This window comes from Serinus canaria, chromosome 10 (assembly GCF_022539315.1).
Source record: "Serinus canaria isolate serCan28SL12 chromosome 10, serCan2020, whole genome shotgun sequence".
Lineage (NCBI taxonomy): Eukaryota > Metazoa > Chordata > Aves > Passeriformes > Fringillidae > Serinus > Serinus canaria.
Window position 1 is genome coordinate 1,927,721 of NC_066324.1, and position 16,146 is coordinate 1,943,866.

At 50.4% G+C, this 16,146-nt stretch overlaps 1 long non-coding RNA gene across 1 annotated transcript in view; it reads right to left on the bottom strand.

Moving 5' to 3' along the window:
- The window catches only part of LOC127059974 (uncharacterized), a 43,583-nt gene extending 27,694 nt beyond the window's left edge, over positions 1-15,889 (bottom strand). Inside the window, exon 1 of the long non-coding RNA XR_007778387.1 lies at positions 15,804-15,889. This is a non-coding gene — a long non-coding RNA (uncharacterized LOC127059974). The remainder of the gene's footprint in view (positions 1-15,803) is intronic.
- Positions 15,890-16,146: the final 257 nt, after the last annotated feature.

Here is a 16,146-nt window from a genome sequence, read left to right on the forward strand (position 1 = left end):
AGCAGTTTCTGCAGCTTTGCATTTGGAACCAATTTGCTCTGACATTTCCCTGCTGCAGTCTCTGCCTGGGCTGCACAAACCCTGGGGAGAGCAGCTGGGGCAGGACTGCAAACTGCACTGCTTCCATCCCTGCTTTTGGGATGCAGGAAAGGCAGGCTGGGATCTGCTCTGACACCAGCTGTGCACAGCAGCCACTGAGGGAAGAGCTAAAACCACCGTGGAACCTCCCAGCAACACAAGAGTATCAGGGAGATCACAATTTAAATGTTTTGCTGCTACCCCTGATCCAAATCCCATCCTCAAACCCACCCAGGCACCTCCCAGGTCTGAGCAGAACTTGCTCAGCCACCATCCAGAGCAAGGACTGACCTGGGGGAAGGCTCACACCCAGCTTTTCCAGCAGACTCCTGCTGCAGCCAGAGCAGGGAGATGCTGCAAAGGCACCGTCCCTGGGCCTTTTATTCTCATTCTCCTTCAGCAAAGCCAAAAGCAAAGGAAAAGGCACAGCAAAGGGGGGTGTGAACCTCTCCTGCCTGGGTTAGGAGCTCCTAACCCAGCTCCTCTCAGATTTGGGGAGGGAAAAAGGGCTTTGCACCAAGCCCAGCTGTGGGGCCACTGCTTCCCCCCGAGAGGGAGGCAAGGGCTGGGAGCACCACCAGGGCTGGGATTATTATTTCCTTAATTGAAGCTGCCAAACGTGGAATCATCAAGGCTGGAAAAGATCTCCAAGATCGTCGAGTCCAACCGTTAACACAGCACTGCCAAAAAAGTATTGCCTGTTTTCTAACCAAAATAAGGTGGGACACACACAGGGAGCCTTGAGGGAAGGACAACTCCCTTCTCCACAAGAACCAAGCCTGGGAGATGTTGGTTCATCACTGATCTGTGCCACGAGAGCCTCACCTACACCCTGACACCTCAGAGACCATCGACACCCGCAGCTCTACCAGCACAAGGGGAAACTGAGGCACCTGAAAGCCAAGTTATCCCCTCCAGATCCCCCAAACCCAAACCCAGCCCAGGGAGCAGCCCCAGCACCCTCCCCACAGCTGAGCTCTAATTGTTTAGAGGCTTAATAAGTTGTAACTTAAAACTGGTTTATGGCTGTACATAGGAAAAAAAAAAAAAAAAAAGCCCTGTCGTAAAGTATTTATTACACTTCCTTTGGAAATGATGACAGTCCTCCAGTGAATGTTTTTATTGTTATTCATCATCTTTCGAGAGGGTTGGACAGCTCTGAAATACAGCTTTAATATGAGAGCCAAATGAGAAAGTGCAGATTTAAGGGAAACCTCGGCAGATCAGGTTTCACTCGGTGCCTGCAGCACTCACAACATGTGTTTCTGATCTGCAGCTCCGCTTTGTTGTGCCCAAACTGAAACTGCATTAAATTCGCTTTGCTGGGATTGTGAAAGAGCGAGAAACGCTCCCAAAGCCCGGCTGGTTTTCCACGTGCCGCTCCCGCCTAACCCGTGACCTGGAGACGGAAATGGGATTTATCCCGACCGGGCTGCAGGTCCAGCAGCAGCTCTGCCTCCCCATCTCACCGACTCTGGGGGAATCAGAGAATCTCTTTGGAAAAACACACCGAGTTTTCCTCGTGGAAAAAGCCCCTGTGCACAAACACCCTGCCACAAACAGCACCTCAAAGCCCAAAGCTGAGGAAAAACGGTTCAGCTCTCACAAATCCTCTCTGTCCCTTCACACCAGCTCCCAGGAAAATGGGGCTGGAGGGGAGAAGAGCCCAAGACAACTGAAGGAACATCTTTGGGCTGAAGATGCCATCATTAAGACACTGTGGCCATTTATTGAACAGATGTGTTCATTCAGGAGTGCCTGTCTGAGAAACAAGTTGCTTTGCCAAGTCCTGGAAAAAAGTTTGCCCTGGCAAAAAAATCCAAAAGAAGAGAATTCAGCAGCTCCAAGATAATCCTGTTGCATTTTGTCAGCCTCTCCTCACCAAAGGCAGCAGGGGGGTGCAGAGTGTGCCCCCAGACCCAGCCTGTGCCACCCACTCCTGCAGGGGATGGCAGGAGGCAATTCCTGCACACCTCATATAAATCATGGACAGAACAAACTCCTGAGCTTTATGGCCACTGTAAATACACAGCAGCATCACCCTGCTCCCCTTCCCTGTAACATCCTGCAGTGATTCCTGTCAGGACAATATCAGAGCAGCCAAACCTCTTATCTGGATGGGTAAATACAAACTGTAGGGGACTTGAGCAGAAGATAAAGAGGAAAGAGGAAAGGGAAGGGAAAACCCTTTAACCTGCATAGGTTTGCTTGTGGGAGTGCAGGGTGGTGGTAGGAAAATATTCCAAGTGGATCACTCTGGGTACCAACATCCCAAATGGCATCACTTGGGTTTATCACTGCATCCCTACTGCATCACCCTGGGTACCAGAGCATCCCAAACACATCACTTGGGTTTATCACTGCATCCCTACTGCATCACCCTGGGTACCAGAGCATCCCAAACACAGCATCCCAAATAGCATCACTTGGGTTTATCACTGCATCCCTACTGCATCACCCTGGGTACCAGAGCATCCCAAACACATCACCTTGTTTATCACTTCATCCCAGCTGCACCACCCTGGCTGCCATGGTAACCTGCCCACATCCCTGTGGATACCAGCCCATCCCACTGCAGGCCCTGGCAGCACCCCCAGCCCACAGCCCCCTCCCCAAAGCCCTCAGCTCCTCTCCCTGCTTTCCCAAAGGCCTTTCCCAGGGGCTGCTGGGGGAGGGAGGGAGGATTCCCTGCGTGGCCCTGGGCAGCAGATGGGGCAGCCCCAGCCCCTTGTCTGTTTTCACTTTGTTTAACAGCTGCCCTTTGGATCCTGCTACTTCCCAGGCTGTGGACAGCGGGGCCGGCACAGGAAACGCAGCCAAACATTTACCTACCCCTCTTTGATTTAAAACAGCTTCAGAAGGGCTGCAAGTCTGTACATCAACATACAGCTAATCCAACCCTTCCTCCTGCCAGAGAGAGCCAGCACTGAAGAGTTAATGAAAATAACTCCTCTGCCCTAAAGAAATCATAGCTTCGATGTGGAGTCACGCAAACTCCAATCACCCTCACTTAACACTTGCACAGAATTATTTTAACATTTGATTTGAACTTAAATAAACAGGCTCAGTGCTCCAGACAAGGGCGTGGGAGCTGCCTGCTGCTGGGCCACCAAAAACCAAGGCCACCCTCCCCTGCCTGGACTGGAGAGGTCAGTGGCAGCTGCACTGCTGGGGCACAGACACCATCCTCAACCCAGTGACTTTGTTGTGGCTCCACTCTGTGACAGATGAAGCTTTTTTTTTCAGCTAGAAATGAAAAGCAAAAGGCTGCCTGGTGCTAGCCCAGAGTTCTGCTGCACTGATGAAAAGCTGCAGCTCATTCAGAGCCACCCTGCAGACATCTGCAAGACGAGACAGTCCCTGGTGACTTCTGTGTCCAGGACGGTCCCAGCCACAGTGACCCGCTGAGAAACGCTGCCCTGATGCCCTGGCCAGCAATTTGTCCAGGGCTTTTTGGGGAAAAGAGGGGTGGAGGGGCTCATCTGGCTGTCCCCAGGACTGGGCTGCTGGGAGGGCAGGTCTCGCCTCCCATCTGGGCTGGGGCTCCGAGCGGAGCCAGCCGGTCTGACGGCCACTGGCTCTTCCTTGCTTATAAATGCTGAGAACATCAGATAATCCAGGGAGGTCGGGGTCAGCTGCTGTCACTGCTTTATCTCAGCCCTGGAGCAGCTCTGCATGTGTCCCAGCACCAGCCTCTGCCTCTTCATGCTCAATATTATTTTAAAAATGCCTCTTTTATTAGCTCTTCTCACACAGTTCTGCTACAGCCCACAGGGAAAAGGTTACAGCTGAGAGAGCACCAACCCAGGAGATTTCCATCTTTTCCCTGACTCCACACAAGAGCAGGAATCCTGCTTCCCTCCCATCTCCCAGCCCTGCTCTTTGCAAACAAGAACCTGCTCATAAAATTTAAGGTCAGGGCCCTTGGCTCATCTCATCTTCCCTGCTTTACCTCACAGAATTACTTGGCTGCGCAGCATCCTCCCTGCCAGTTCATGCAGAAGGTGACTGAGCTCTGCTCAGCCCAGTAACTGCTTGATTTAAGCACCTTTTCCAAGAATTGGCTGTATTTGTGCTGCTACAGCTCTGCTGGAAGTTCCTCCAGGACAGACAGCCTAAAGCCAAAGACTCCAAGGGATTTTTATTTTTTTTTAGGGTGCAGGCTCCCTGGTGAAGCTGTTTTTCCCAGATCTGTGGGTTTCACACATCCCTACTCTGTGCAAGGAAGAGAGAATAGTTGCTGCTTCTTGGGTTCTTTGGTTTTTGTTTGGGTTTTAAAGACTCTTGTCCTCTTTAAAACCTTGATATGAATTTTTTTCAGTGTTCCAACATTTTAGGAGCACCTTGACATGTCCTCTGCCTGGCTGGTGAGGTGATGCACTTGCCCTGACATATGGGAGCCACAGCTTTAAGCTTTGCATTGGCCTGAGTGGATATTAGTACAGCCAAAGCTGAAAAAAAACAGGAAAAAAATATCCCAGCGTGCCCCAGCAGAATGAAAACAAATGAAAATTTGAAAACTTTCACAAAAGCCCCAAAATTGTAATTCTTGCAGCCACTTGTGCTGCAGCATCACTTGTCTCCAACCAGTGCCTGTTTTATCCACTGCAAAGAGAAAAAGGGATTTGAGGAAAGACAGGTTGGTGTCTGGGCTCAGAGTCACTCCAGCACTCACATTTAATGCTTTTCCCTGAATTCCTCTCTAAGCAGGACCTGCATTCTCACATGAGCTTTTCCAGGAGTCACTGGGTGAAAACCCATCCTCTCATGACCCAAAAACCTCCTGAGGAGCTGCTGAGGGGCAACAAGCAGAGGACAAGCCCAGAGTCCCAAGCTGGAGGTGCTGCAGCTCATCCCCCTCCCCAGAATCCAGGTGATAAATCCATCTCTGCCACATTCAGCAAGGGTTATCCAGGGAATCTGGAGCAGAGCTGAGCTCTCCCATGTGGCCAGGCCCTATCACCAGCATCACTTCCCTCCCACAAACCCAGATCTCAGCCAGATAAGAAACAATTAAAAAATATTTATGGCACATGGCATGTAAAAGCAAAAGGCACATTCACAAGGCAAAAATCAGGACTGCTGAAATAAAGAGAGGAAGAGCTGGGTTGAAGGGGAACAGCAGGATTGAAACAGCAGGAGTGGAGCAGTGGTACCCAGTCCTGCATAGGAAAAAGAAAGAAAACCTCTGTGTCACTCCAAACGCCATATCCAGGGAACCTGTGCTCCAGGGAAAACCTTTTCTTCTGAGCAATTCAGCACAGACCTGCTGCCCATCAGCTGCCTGCCTGATGCTTTTGCTTTTCATGCAATTAAAGAGCTTTGTCTGCACCCTTTTCCTGGGATAAGTCAGAGCAGGCTGCTCGGGGTCCTCAGCCTGTGGGAGGCGACGCTTTTGTTGCCAGCACCTCCCGTGCACCAGCTGCCTGCACGCACCCTCCTGCCTGGCAGAGAGCTTTGCCCTGGAAATTGGCACAAAATCTGACTGCCACAGTGCTCTGCCCTCTTTAAATAAACTCTGCAACGTGTGATAACTGCACTCTGCGGCTGGAAACGTCCAAATGCAGAGTTTGGGGGATTTGTCACAGCTGAAAGATTCACCTGGAGCAGGGGAAGTGCTGCATCCCAGGAAGGAGCATCCCTTTGTTTTTACAGAGGGATCCTTACTGAAGGAAACGGGGCTTGGCTGCTCCATTTAGATGCAACTTGTCCCTTGTGGCTGCAGTTTTAAAAGGCTGAAGGGCTCTTGGACGCACAACCCTCTGTGGACATTTTTGGGGCAAAACCTCCTCTCTGCAGCATTTGAATTTATGATGAGCAGGAAGCTGTTTCCCAAAAAAGCCCATTTTGTGCTGGGAACCTTCCCCCTGCCCAGCAGCAGCCAGTGAGGCTGCACCAGCAGTGCTTTGGGCTGGCTGGAAGAGCCCAAGGCTCCATGGCTGCCCCAGCTCCTTGCTGGAAGCAGATGGCAGAGGATTCTGCATTTCCACTCCAGTCAGGCGTGAAGGAGAGCGTGCACTTCACTAACAAGAGATCAGCCACTATTTATCTTCCACGGGTGGCTGCACTGGGGAAACAGCACCGAGGAGAGCTTTAAACCTTAGTCCTCACCAAAGCACTTCTCCCAAACAGCAGTTGGGAAATGAGCACAGCTCGGAGAATAAAAAGGAGAAATTTTTACAGATGTGAACCTTCTCAAGCTGTTGTCATTTCAAAAAGCTAAGCCCTTTAAAAAAATATTAAAATTAATTAAAATCAATCTATTAATTAATTACTAATAATATATAAAATAATTAAATTATTTTAGTATTAATTAAGTATAATTCAATTAATACTAATAGATAAATTAATATTTTACATCAATTAATTTTATAATAATTAATTTCAATAATAGAATTATAATTGTAATTTAATTATAATTATTACAACATATTATTATACTATACTTATATAACTATATATTATATTATGATATATAAAATTATAAAATAATATTCTTAATAGTGAAATTTAAATTAATAATTTTAACATTAGAATTAAAGGGAAGGGAGAAGTTGACAACTTTGCATCCTCAGGGACAGCAGTTCCCTCCCCCGGGGGTCACCCCATGGCTCCCAGGGTTGCTGTTGGTGCTTCCCGGAGCGCAGCAGGGCGGGGCTGGGAGGATGCTGAGGGATGGAGGGATGGAGGGATGGAGGGATGGAGGGATGGAGGGATGGAGGGATGGAGGGATGGAGGATGGAGGGATGGAGGGATGGAGGGATGGAGGGCTGGAGGATGGCGGGATGGAGGGATGGAGGGATGGAGGGATGGAGGGCTGGAGGGATGGAGGGATGGAGGGATGGAGGGATGGAGGGATGGAGGGATGGAGGGATGGAGGGATGGAGGGATGGAGGGATGGAGGGATGGAGGGATGGAGGGATGGAGGGATGGATGGATGGATGGAGGGAGCCGTGGGCAGCAGGGCAGTACCTGCCGGCCGTGCTGGCCCCGGGCCAGCCGCGGGATGCAGGGGAGCAGGGAGGGACAATGGCAGGAAGTTGTTGGGCTGTGACTCGCCACTCGCTAACGACATTCGCTTCCTTTATTTCCTTCATTTCCCACCTTTCACTACCCCGGTGCAGTGACAGCACGGGCTGCCGCTGTCACACAGCAGCCTGGGACAGGGGGGCTCCAGGGCAGAGAGCAGCTTCTGGAAAATATCCTATAAATCCTACAAAATGGCCAAAGCGCTTCCAGGCTGGATTCTGGTTCTGCAGGGAAGTGATTCCCCAAGGGACAGACACGGTGCCAGCTCCTGCCCCAGCAGGAGGGTCCTGGAATGATGTCACTGTGGCACAGGGACACCAGTTATGGACTATCCTGAGCTGGAAGGGACCCACAGGGATGGATCATTATCCAGCTCCTGGCCCTGCACAGACACCTCAAAATCCCAGCCTGGGCATTCCTGGAGCACTGCCCAAACAGTCCTGGAGCTCTGGCAGCCTTGGAAATGTCACCATTCCCTGGGGAGCTGTTCCAGTGCCCAGCACCCTCTGAAGGAAGAATATTTTCCTAAAATCCCACAAAACCCTCCCTGACATATCTTCATGCCGTGGGATGTGGGACTTGCAGAGGAACTGGGAAAGCTCTTAAAACTTTTCCACAATTCAAGCCCTGGCACCGAGTTTGATCTGTGATAAATCTTATTTATCACTCCAAGAGACTTGGAGGAGCACAGACAAGCTTGCAAACAGGTTGGACATTCACTGAGAGCAGAAGTTTGTTCAAGACAGAGAAGAAAATAAAGAACATAAAGCAATATTGATTACCTTCAGTAATATTGAATGCCTCAGGTATAATTTCCCTTTGATCTGGCTCAGACTCACACACTACAGGATACACAGCTGTGATACCAGACAAAAAGAAGCTCAAAACGTGCTTTTTTAGCTCTTCAAAACAATGGCTCTATTTGAAATTCAGCTGGAGCAAGTGAAGAGCCCTGATCCACCCTGCCCAAGGCTCACACCAACTGCAGATTCATCAGATGGCACCATCACTTCAGGAGCAAGAAAAGCAGCTTGTTAGCATTTAGAAGAAAATTTACATGAGGGGAAAAGAAAAAAAATCTTGAAAAACCACAAGTATTTCAGCATTTTAGCAAAATGAAGCTGGGAGAGGAGTGAAAGCATGGATGTGTGAACATGGGCAGGCAGGGTTTGACAGCTCCATGGCACATTTCCTCCCCCCCTGTTTCAGAGGTGCCTTGCGTGGTCAGAGCAAACCCCATAAATCTGTCAGTGCAGGATGCTGGAGAGTTTCCTCAAGGAAACCCTCCTATATCATCCTCAATCACCCAGCAGAATTTGGCAGCTGCACTTCCTGGGGTTAAAGGCATCACTGAGGTTTAAATGAAGACATCCTTGGCTGGACTCTGCTCTGCTTTAATTGAAAGATTACAGCCCCCATCCCCAGGGAGGGATAAAACCCCGGCTTTGGGAGGATGCAGAACGCAGCTGCCACCACCATGGTCAAGGCCTGAGTGAGCAAATGGGTGAAATAAAGCTGGAAATGGTCTTTGGCTTCCTCTGCCAAATCCCCACCCTTGGACTGCCGTGGAAGACCCTACTTCCAGAGGTCCCAAAGCCTCAAAATCCACGCTGGAAATAACACAATTAGCACAGGCTTTATGCATCCAAAGACTTCTGAGGTCTTTCTGACTGCTGGAAGACTTGGAGCTGGCTTTTGCATATTTTGGATGACCTATTTATCCCAGAATTGGCAAGGCTGGGGAGCAGTTTTCCTCAGCAGGCAGGTCTGGGTCACGGGGAGTTGGTAGGAAGGAAGGAAGGAGGCGGAAACTTTGTGTAAATAACAACTCTCAACCCCTCCCAGCTCCCTGCTCCTGCCCCTTCCTTGGCAGGGAGGACATGGGACATGGGCCTTTGGTTTGAAAAAACCTAAATTCCTTTTTCAACCCAATTGCACAGCCAGGCCCTCAGATCTCTGGCCAGAGGCCTGTTCTCACTGTCAGACAGGCTTTAAAAATAAATATATCCCTTGTCTGCCAGTAATGGGGCTTCTCTAATTAACCAAGTGTCCTGATGGCCTCTGCTGAGCAATTTGGGGTGCCTGGTGCTGAGCACTGGTTGCCTTTAGGGCTGCTCCCCATCACACAGGGCCTGGAGGGACTCTCTGGGTCCTCTCCAGAGCGCTGTGCCCGTTTCCAGACAGGAAGGGGATGCCAGGGATGTGTTATTGGGGTGGCAATCCTTTGAGTGTCCATAAAGGACAATCCAACAGGGTCTGCCCTTGGTCATGGGTCAGCAACACGAGTCCCAGGAGGTGCAAGGCATGACCTGCTGAGCCTACACCACATCTCAAGGTCATTTTTACACATATGTACTGTATTCTTCTCATAGATTAATTATGAAGAACAATTTGGCTTCCAAGAACCCTCTGCAGCAGGAATTTCCTGGCCCATGGGTGGTTTGTGCCAAGGAGCAGGAGTGCACTGAGGAAAGGGCTGTGCCCACCCCTCCTCCGACAGAGTCCTGACAGGGACACAGGGAAAACTCCAGGAATCGCCCCAAAAGGCAGGCCCAGACTTTGCAGCAAGCAGGTTACACACCATCCCACCCCAATGCAGTCCTGTCCCTGCCTTGCATCCCCTGTTCCTTCTCCTGCCTTGGGACTGCAGGACAGACCTTGTCCCACCACATCAGCTCCAGCATCCCACTGCCCATCCCTTAAATTGCTTAGAACCAGCCCCAGACACGGTTCCTGCCTCTGTCTTAAAAGGTGATCCCCTTTGTTTTTACCTCTAGCTCTGCCATTTCCCTGTTCTTTGCTCCCTCCAGACAAGCCTGGGAGCTGCAGCTCCAGAACAGCTGCTGGATCAGGGATTTGCAAGCCTTGGCCACAAAAGCAGTTTAAAGAGTTAAAGAGATTGGTGAAGGACAGACAGACCCCCCCTGCAGCCACACAATGCTGTGACCACATCCTGCAGTGGCTGCTCTGTCCCCACTCCTGTTATTTTTATATTCTTGTTTTTAACAGCTTGTCTTTTTCTCACCAGTTACACTCAAGGCCTTCAAGTTTTGGAAAAAACCATTATTTTCTAGGTGATGAGAAGTTCAGTATCCTCAGCTGATGGGGGGATGGACTCCACAGCACAGGAGAAGCCAGTGAGAACAGACAACCAAGCTCTTGTTGCTCCAACACCCAGAATAGAGGGAAATTATAATCCCAGAGATAATAGAGAGGCTTTATTCCAGCTGTCAGTCAATCTGCCTCCACTCCTCGCCTGCCCTCCGGAGAATACTTTTAAAGGCCACAGCCTTGTAGGTGATGATGTTTTATTACATCTCAAAGAGAAAGAGGGAAAAAGGAAAAAAAAAAAAAAAAGAAAAAAGACCAACACACAGAGGAATGCAGTTTCATTTGCAGTTTCCTGAAACCTGAGCAGAAAGTTTATAAAAACTTTGGGTTGTGTTTGGAGTTAGGAAGCAGAATGAGAAATCGCTCTCCTTTTCCTCTTTCTGTTTGCTGAGCAGCACCACCAATCCCACAGCCTTCCCTCCACTTCTCCCTGTTTTTTCCCCAGCAGCATCAAAGTTCCAAGCCTGGCTCTGTTGGCTTGGACCTAAATCAGCAAGTGAGGGGCTGAACAAGATCCTTCTTGTAGTTCACACACCCTCATTTAAAAAAAAACCAAAAACCCACAGGATTAAGAAAGAAATTTGATTCCCACTTCCTAAGTCTGAATTGTCTGAAAACTGCTGTTCTGTCAGGTAGGGAAAAAAAAAAAAAAAAAAAAAAAAAAGGAAAAGAAAAAGATAGTAGAACACCCCCTCAACCTCTGAACATCAAAAGATGCTTTCCCTAAAAAGCAGGGGCTGGTGGAAAGGGAGGCAGGAGCCATTCTGAGATGTTTTCCTCACTCGTGACCCTCACAGGACCTGGGTAAGAGCAGCCCCAGGAGAGGCAGCCCTGGAAGATCTTTGCACCAAGGACTGGCTGCACAGCCAGAGGAGGGAAAAGGGACATGGCTGATGGGATTTGGGCACCTGCACACCAAGAATGACCAACCCTGGGCACGGAGGGTCCGGGGCAGAGTTTGTGAGGCCTCCCAGGAGCAGGAATTAGCAAAGGAAGCCCAGGAGAGTGGCCAAGGGGAGGCCAGGCCCGAGTCCCTTCATGCTGGTGGCTGAGCTCAGGCTGGGCATCACCCAGCCCAGTTTCACTCCCAAACAATCCTCCCACATGCTTTGAAGCCTCCAGCTGTGCCAGGGCTGATGCACACCAGCCAGGAGACACCATCTGCCCCTCTGAACACTTCCCTACCCCTAGCCAAGCTCCCCTCAGCACATCACCCCATTCATTCCCATGGCTACACCAACAGGAGCATCCCCCTCCCCAGCCCAGCTCCTCGATGCTGCCAAGCATGAAAAACAGCAGAAAAAGTCCAAATGGCCTCTTCCTTCCATCACTTCTCCCACTGATGGCCAGCAGCAGCAGAGAGAAGCAAGCAGGCTGGAAAACAGGGTGGGTTATTGCACAAGGAAGCTGAAAGAAGTTTACAAAAGCAGCTTTATTGTACTATTTCCCAATTTTAAGACCTAAACTCTGCATCCTTCACATTCTTTTTGATAGAGCATTTTTAAAAGTGTGGTTTTAAAGCAAATACTTTGGAGGCAGCACTGGAGCAGGGCCAGAGGGGCTGTGCTGGGGTGAGCACATGAAGGGACCTGTGATATTTTGTTTTGGGGAGGAATGTCACACTTCTCCTTCAGGCCAGGAGCACTTCATTCTGGAGACTGATCTGGCCAAGGAGGCAGAGCTACTCAGGAAAATTAATTTATTATTTCTTGTTGCTAAGCCGTGAAAGCCAGATCAGCAATAGCCACGAGCCCAGAGCTGCCCCAGTGCCACCTGCTCCAGCAGCCAATCTTTTAGATAACAAGTCAAACTCAAAGATGCCAAAATGCAACTTTGAGAAACATTAGCTTGGAAATCTTTGGTTTTCCACTCCAGCAACTCACCAGCCCTGGAACAAGTTGCTGTGCCCCTGGGCACATGCAGTTCACTGACCCTTGTGGGGGATTTATGGCCTCAAGTCCCAGAGAAGCCCTGAAACCCCAATTTCTGGGGCTGCATGACTTCAGCCAGGGCCACATGAAATCCCAGCCAGCCTATTCCAACAGGTGGATGGGGAGTCCAGGTGCCTTTGGATTTTGTCCCATTTTGTCACATATTCATGACTACTTTACATAGAGCTAACAGACTTTAACGACTCCATGATCACTTGGTCCACAACCCATTCTTGTGGTTAAAAAAAATAAATCTGAAAATAATCAAGAAACATTGTGCTACAACTGTCCAATCCAAGGAACTAAATGATCCCTGTAAGAAAAATGTATTTTCACCTCCTTTCCCTGCAGGAAGGTGCATCAGCCTGGCTCAGAACCCACTCCCTGGCATGAGTCCCACCAGCCTGGGCTCATCTTTGCTTTCCAGCTTCCTCAGGTTACACCCAATTTCCTCCCACTTTCCCACCCTTGCCAGAGGAAAAACCAAGCCTGGTGCTCAGGTTTCTGAGGGACATCAGAGTTTTAACTCCGAGGAAGCCAGGCCAAGCTCAGCTGGAGAAGCAGAGGCAGAGCTAAGCCAAGCTGGGTAATTACAACACAACCTCTTTCAAATCACCCCCCGAAGCACCACATCAGGAAAGTCAGGATGTACCAAAATGTCCATGTGCCCAAACACCCACAAGAGGCTCCAGCAACATCCAGATTTTCACACTGAGGGACCTGAACTCAATGAAAACAGCTTGGAGCAGCTCACAGACTGCCCCTCTTCCCACAGGGGTTGAAAACCTCCAGCTGGTTTCGAGCAGGATCAGCCAAAATCAGATATCCATGGGGGAAAAGCAGCATCCATTTCTCAAAGTCCATATTTTCTTATTACCACCCCAAACACCCAACCTACCAATGCAAGGAGCAACAGGGAAATGAAACATTTCCATCTCCTCCCCCAAAGGCTGCATTACCCCTTGGCCCCCGTGTTGACTCCCAGGGATTTCCAAGTGTTTTGCCATGTAGGCTTGGAAAGGCACTCAACCAGTGCCGTGTGCCTCGGATTGCTGCTTTCAGATGGACCACAGCTGTCTCCAGGAAACGAGGCAAAACCCAGCCTGCCTTAAATGAAAAGTGTTTCTGACATGACAATATATTTTGCTTTTAATTCGTTTTTCGTCTCAGATTATGAGTTGCCAAAAGTTCTGCTGCCTGAACAGGTCCAACCAGCTTTCCCTGCATACCTCTCCTGAAACCAGCTCGGAATGGGAATGGTAATTATGTGTTGAGGGCAGAGGAGATCATTAAAATAAATGACTTGGATTCTGAAGCCTATAAACTGTCCTCCTCTGCAATTAAAGTAATTTCATATTTCAGTTCACTTTGTCACCTTGTCTATCTTTCCCCAAGTTGTAAATTAAGCTCAGGAAGGTTCATTAAAAGCCTGTGAAGTTCTCTGTAATAAATGGGATTTAGCATTGGCAGGAGGAGCAGATGCAATGCACGAGTCACGGTCTGGGGGCTGCAAGGCCCCTCGCTCCGGGCAGCTGGCACAGGGGCCACCAAGCTGGTGGCACTGGCCCCTGGCCTCACCTGAAACTGCCTCACTTGCCCCAGGAACATGTTAGAGAATGTTAATGATGTCTCTGCACTACTCAGATCCATCTCAGAGCAGGGATTTCACCACATCCTCCATCCACAGGATCACAGGAGCAGCTTGTGCCATAAACAACATGGAAACTGCATGGACATCTCTCCAGTCTCACCACTGGGAATGGGGGACCCGGGAACAATGAAAGGCATTAGGATGTACAATGGCATTAATGATGGATGGCTGCACTGCTTCAGTGAAGCCTGAGAGAGGGTTTGAGCAGGATAATGGGACCTCAAAGCACCAACTAAAATGACATCTGTCATTGGCCCTGTCCATAGCAAGGGGCTGGAACTGGATGATCTTTAAGATCCCTTCCAAACCAAACCAAACTATTCCAGGATCCTGTTCCTGCTGGCTCTGTGTGAGAGCTGTTTGAGGCCACAAAAGTGGCACGGAAGGCCCAGGTTCTCCAAGCTGGATGCCAAAGCTCCCAGAGCGGCCTTCACCGCCTGGAGGAGGAGCGGAGGCCTCGGCCCTCCTCTGCCCGTGCTGTGGAAGCCCAGAGTAAACATTTGAGATCCCTGGCCCAGCTCATTCATGCCACCACAACACATCCCTTATTGTGCTCCAGACAAGCCGCGCTGTGTGGGCTTTGCCCGGCCTTTCCAGGAGCCCTGGGTGCCAGGCCGCCCCGGGGCCGCATTCCGCCTGTCCCCGGCCATAGTGGCGCTTTGTCACAGGCCAGACATCATGGCGGGCCCGAGCAGGCCGTGCCCACGGCCCGGCCATGCCCGCAGCCCGGCCATGCCCGCGGCCCGGCCGTCGCCGCCATGGCACAGCCCGGCTGGGCCCGCGTGGGCAGCGGCCACAGGGGAGCTGAGACCCCGCCGGCCCTGGGAAAGAAATGCCCACGGGTCTGAATGGAATCCCAGCCGCGGGCTGGCAGCGTGTCCCTGGCATTTATTGTTCCAGCACAAGGGCTCTTTGGGGAGAGCAGCTCCGGGAGGCCTCTGTGGAGAGATTAGATCGGTCCCTGCTCTGCTCCGAGATAAAACTGCCCGTGGCGCCGCCTTTGTGTGCTCCGGCCCCCGCAGCAGGGAAAATGAGCCTGCAGTTTGCAAAAAGAGACATTCTCGCCATGGGTGACAGCCAGGCTGCGGCTCTTGGGTGACACCAAGCAGTCATGGCTCAGCCAGAGCAAGGTGACAGCAGTGGTGACATGTGAACCATCTGGGAATCCCTTCCTGGGAGAGGGGACAGGAGCTGCTGGGAGAATGCTGCAGCCTACCCTGGAGGCTCAGGGGGACAGTGATTCAGAGGGAACATCAAGATTCAGTTACTTTGGAGCAGTCACAGGGGTGATGGAGCTGGGTAGCTCCTACTCAGTACATCAAAACTTTTTCCTTGTCCTGGGTCACTAACAAGGCAATGATAGACTTAAATAACTTCAGCCATTTCTTTTATGTAAAACAAGCACATCACTGACCTCCTCCATGGAGATCCATCACAAAACCCACTTGAGAGCTATTTTTTGGCTCTAGCCCCCCAAATGACCCTGTATTTAGCACACACTGATGGAATAGAGCACACATCATCTGGGAGACACCAGCCCCACACCACCAGTTCAAGTCCAAGCCTCTGCAGGGCCCACAGAGGCAGAAGGACACGAGATGAGACCAAGAGCAGCAAGTCCAGAGAGCAGAGCCCTGCCAGGAGCCTGCAAGATCCATCTTGCTGCCACCCACCCCAACACTTATTTTCTCCTTTCATGGTTTTGCCATTAAAAGCAATTACAGCCCAGTCATATTCACAGGGCACCCCGATGAATTCATCAAAGCCAGGGCTCCACACAAGCCCAGCTCAAAGCCATGACACTTCCCTGGGTTCCTCGGGTGAACCACGAGGAGCTTGGATGTCTGCAGAACAAAAGCCCTGCACAAAGAATTCCTGCCCGACTTGAAGGGCAGCCCCGGCTGCTGATACAGTCTCAAACGCAGTAATTATTGCTGGCTTTGAAGCCTAACGTGTGCAGAGTGCACTTTCCACACCTATTTCACCCAAACGGCAGCACTTACCTCATCCCCGGCGTACCTGCTCCTCTGGAGCCCTTTGTAGTCCTGCCAGGGCCTCTCATTTCTGCTCTCAGATGCTGCTGCTGCTTCTGGAACAGAAGACAGGGACTTTATGCAGGGGAAAATGCAAAATGAAAAAAGGCTGCCCTGAATTACAGCTTGCATCTCCATGAGAAAGCCTTTATTATATTATTTTGACCCTTTTGATGAGGGGAAATTAAAGGATTAAGTTTTCAAATGGGTGTCTATTGTGCACAACTCCCACATGTCCAGCCCCAGCTCATCCTTGACCTGCCACCCTGAAGGACCTTTCACTCCCAGGCCTTCTCCCATGTCCTCTCCAACA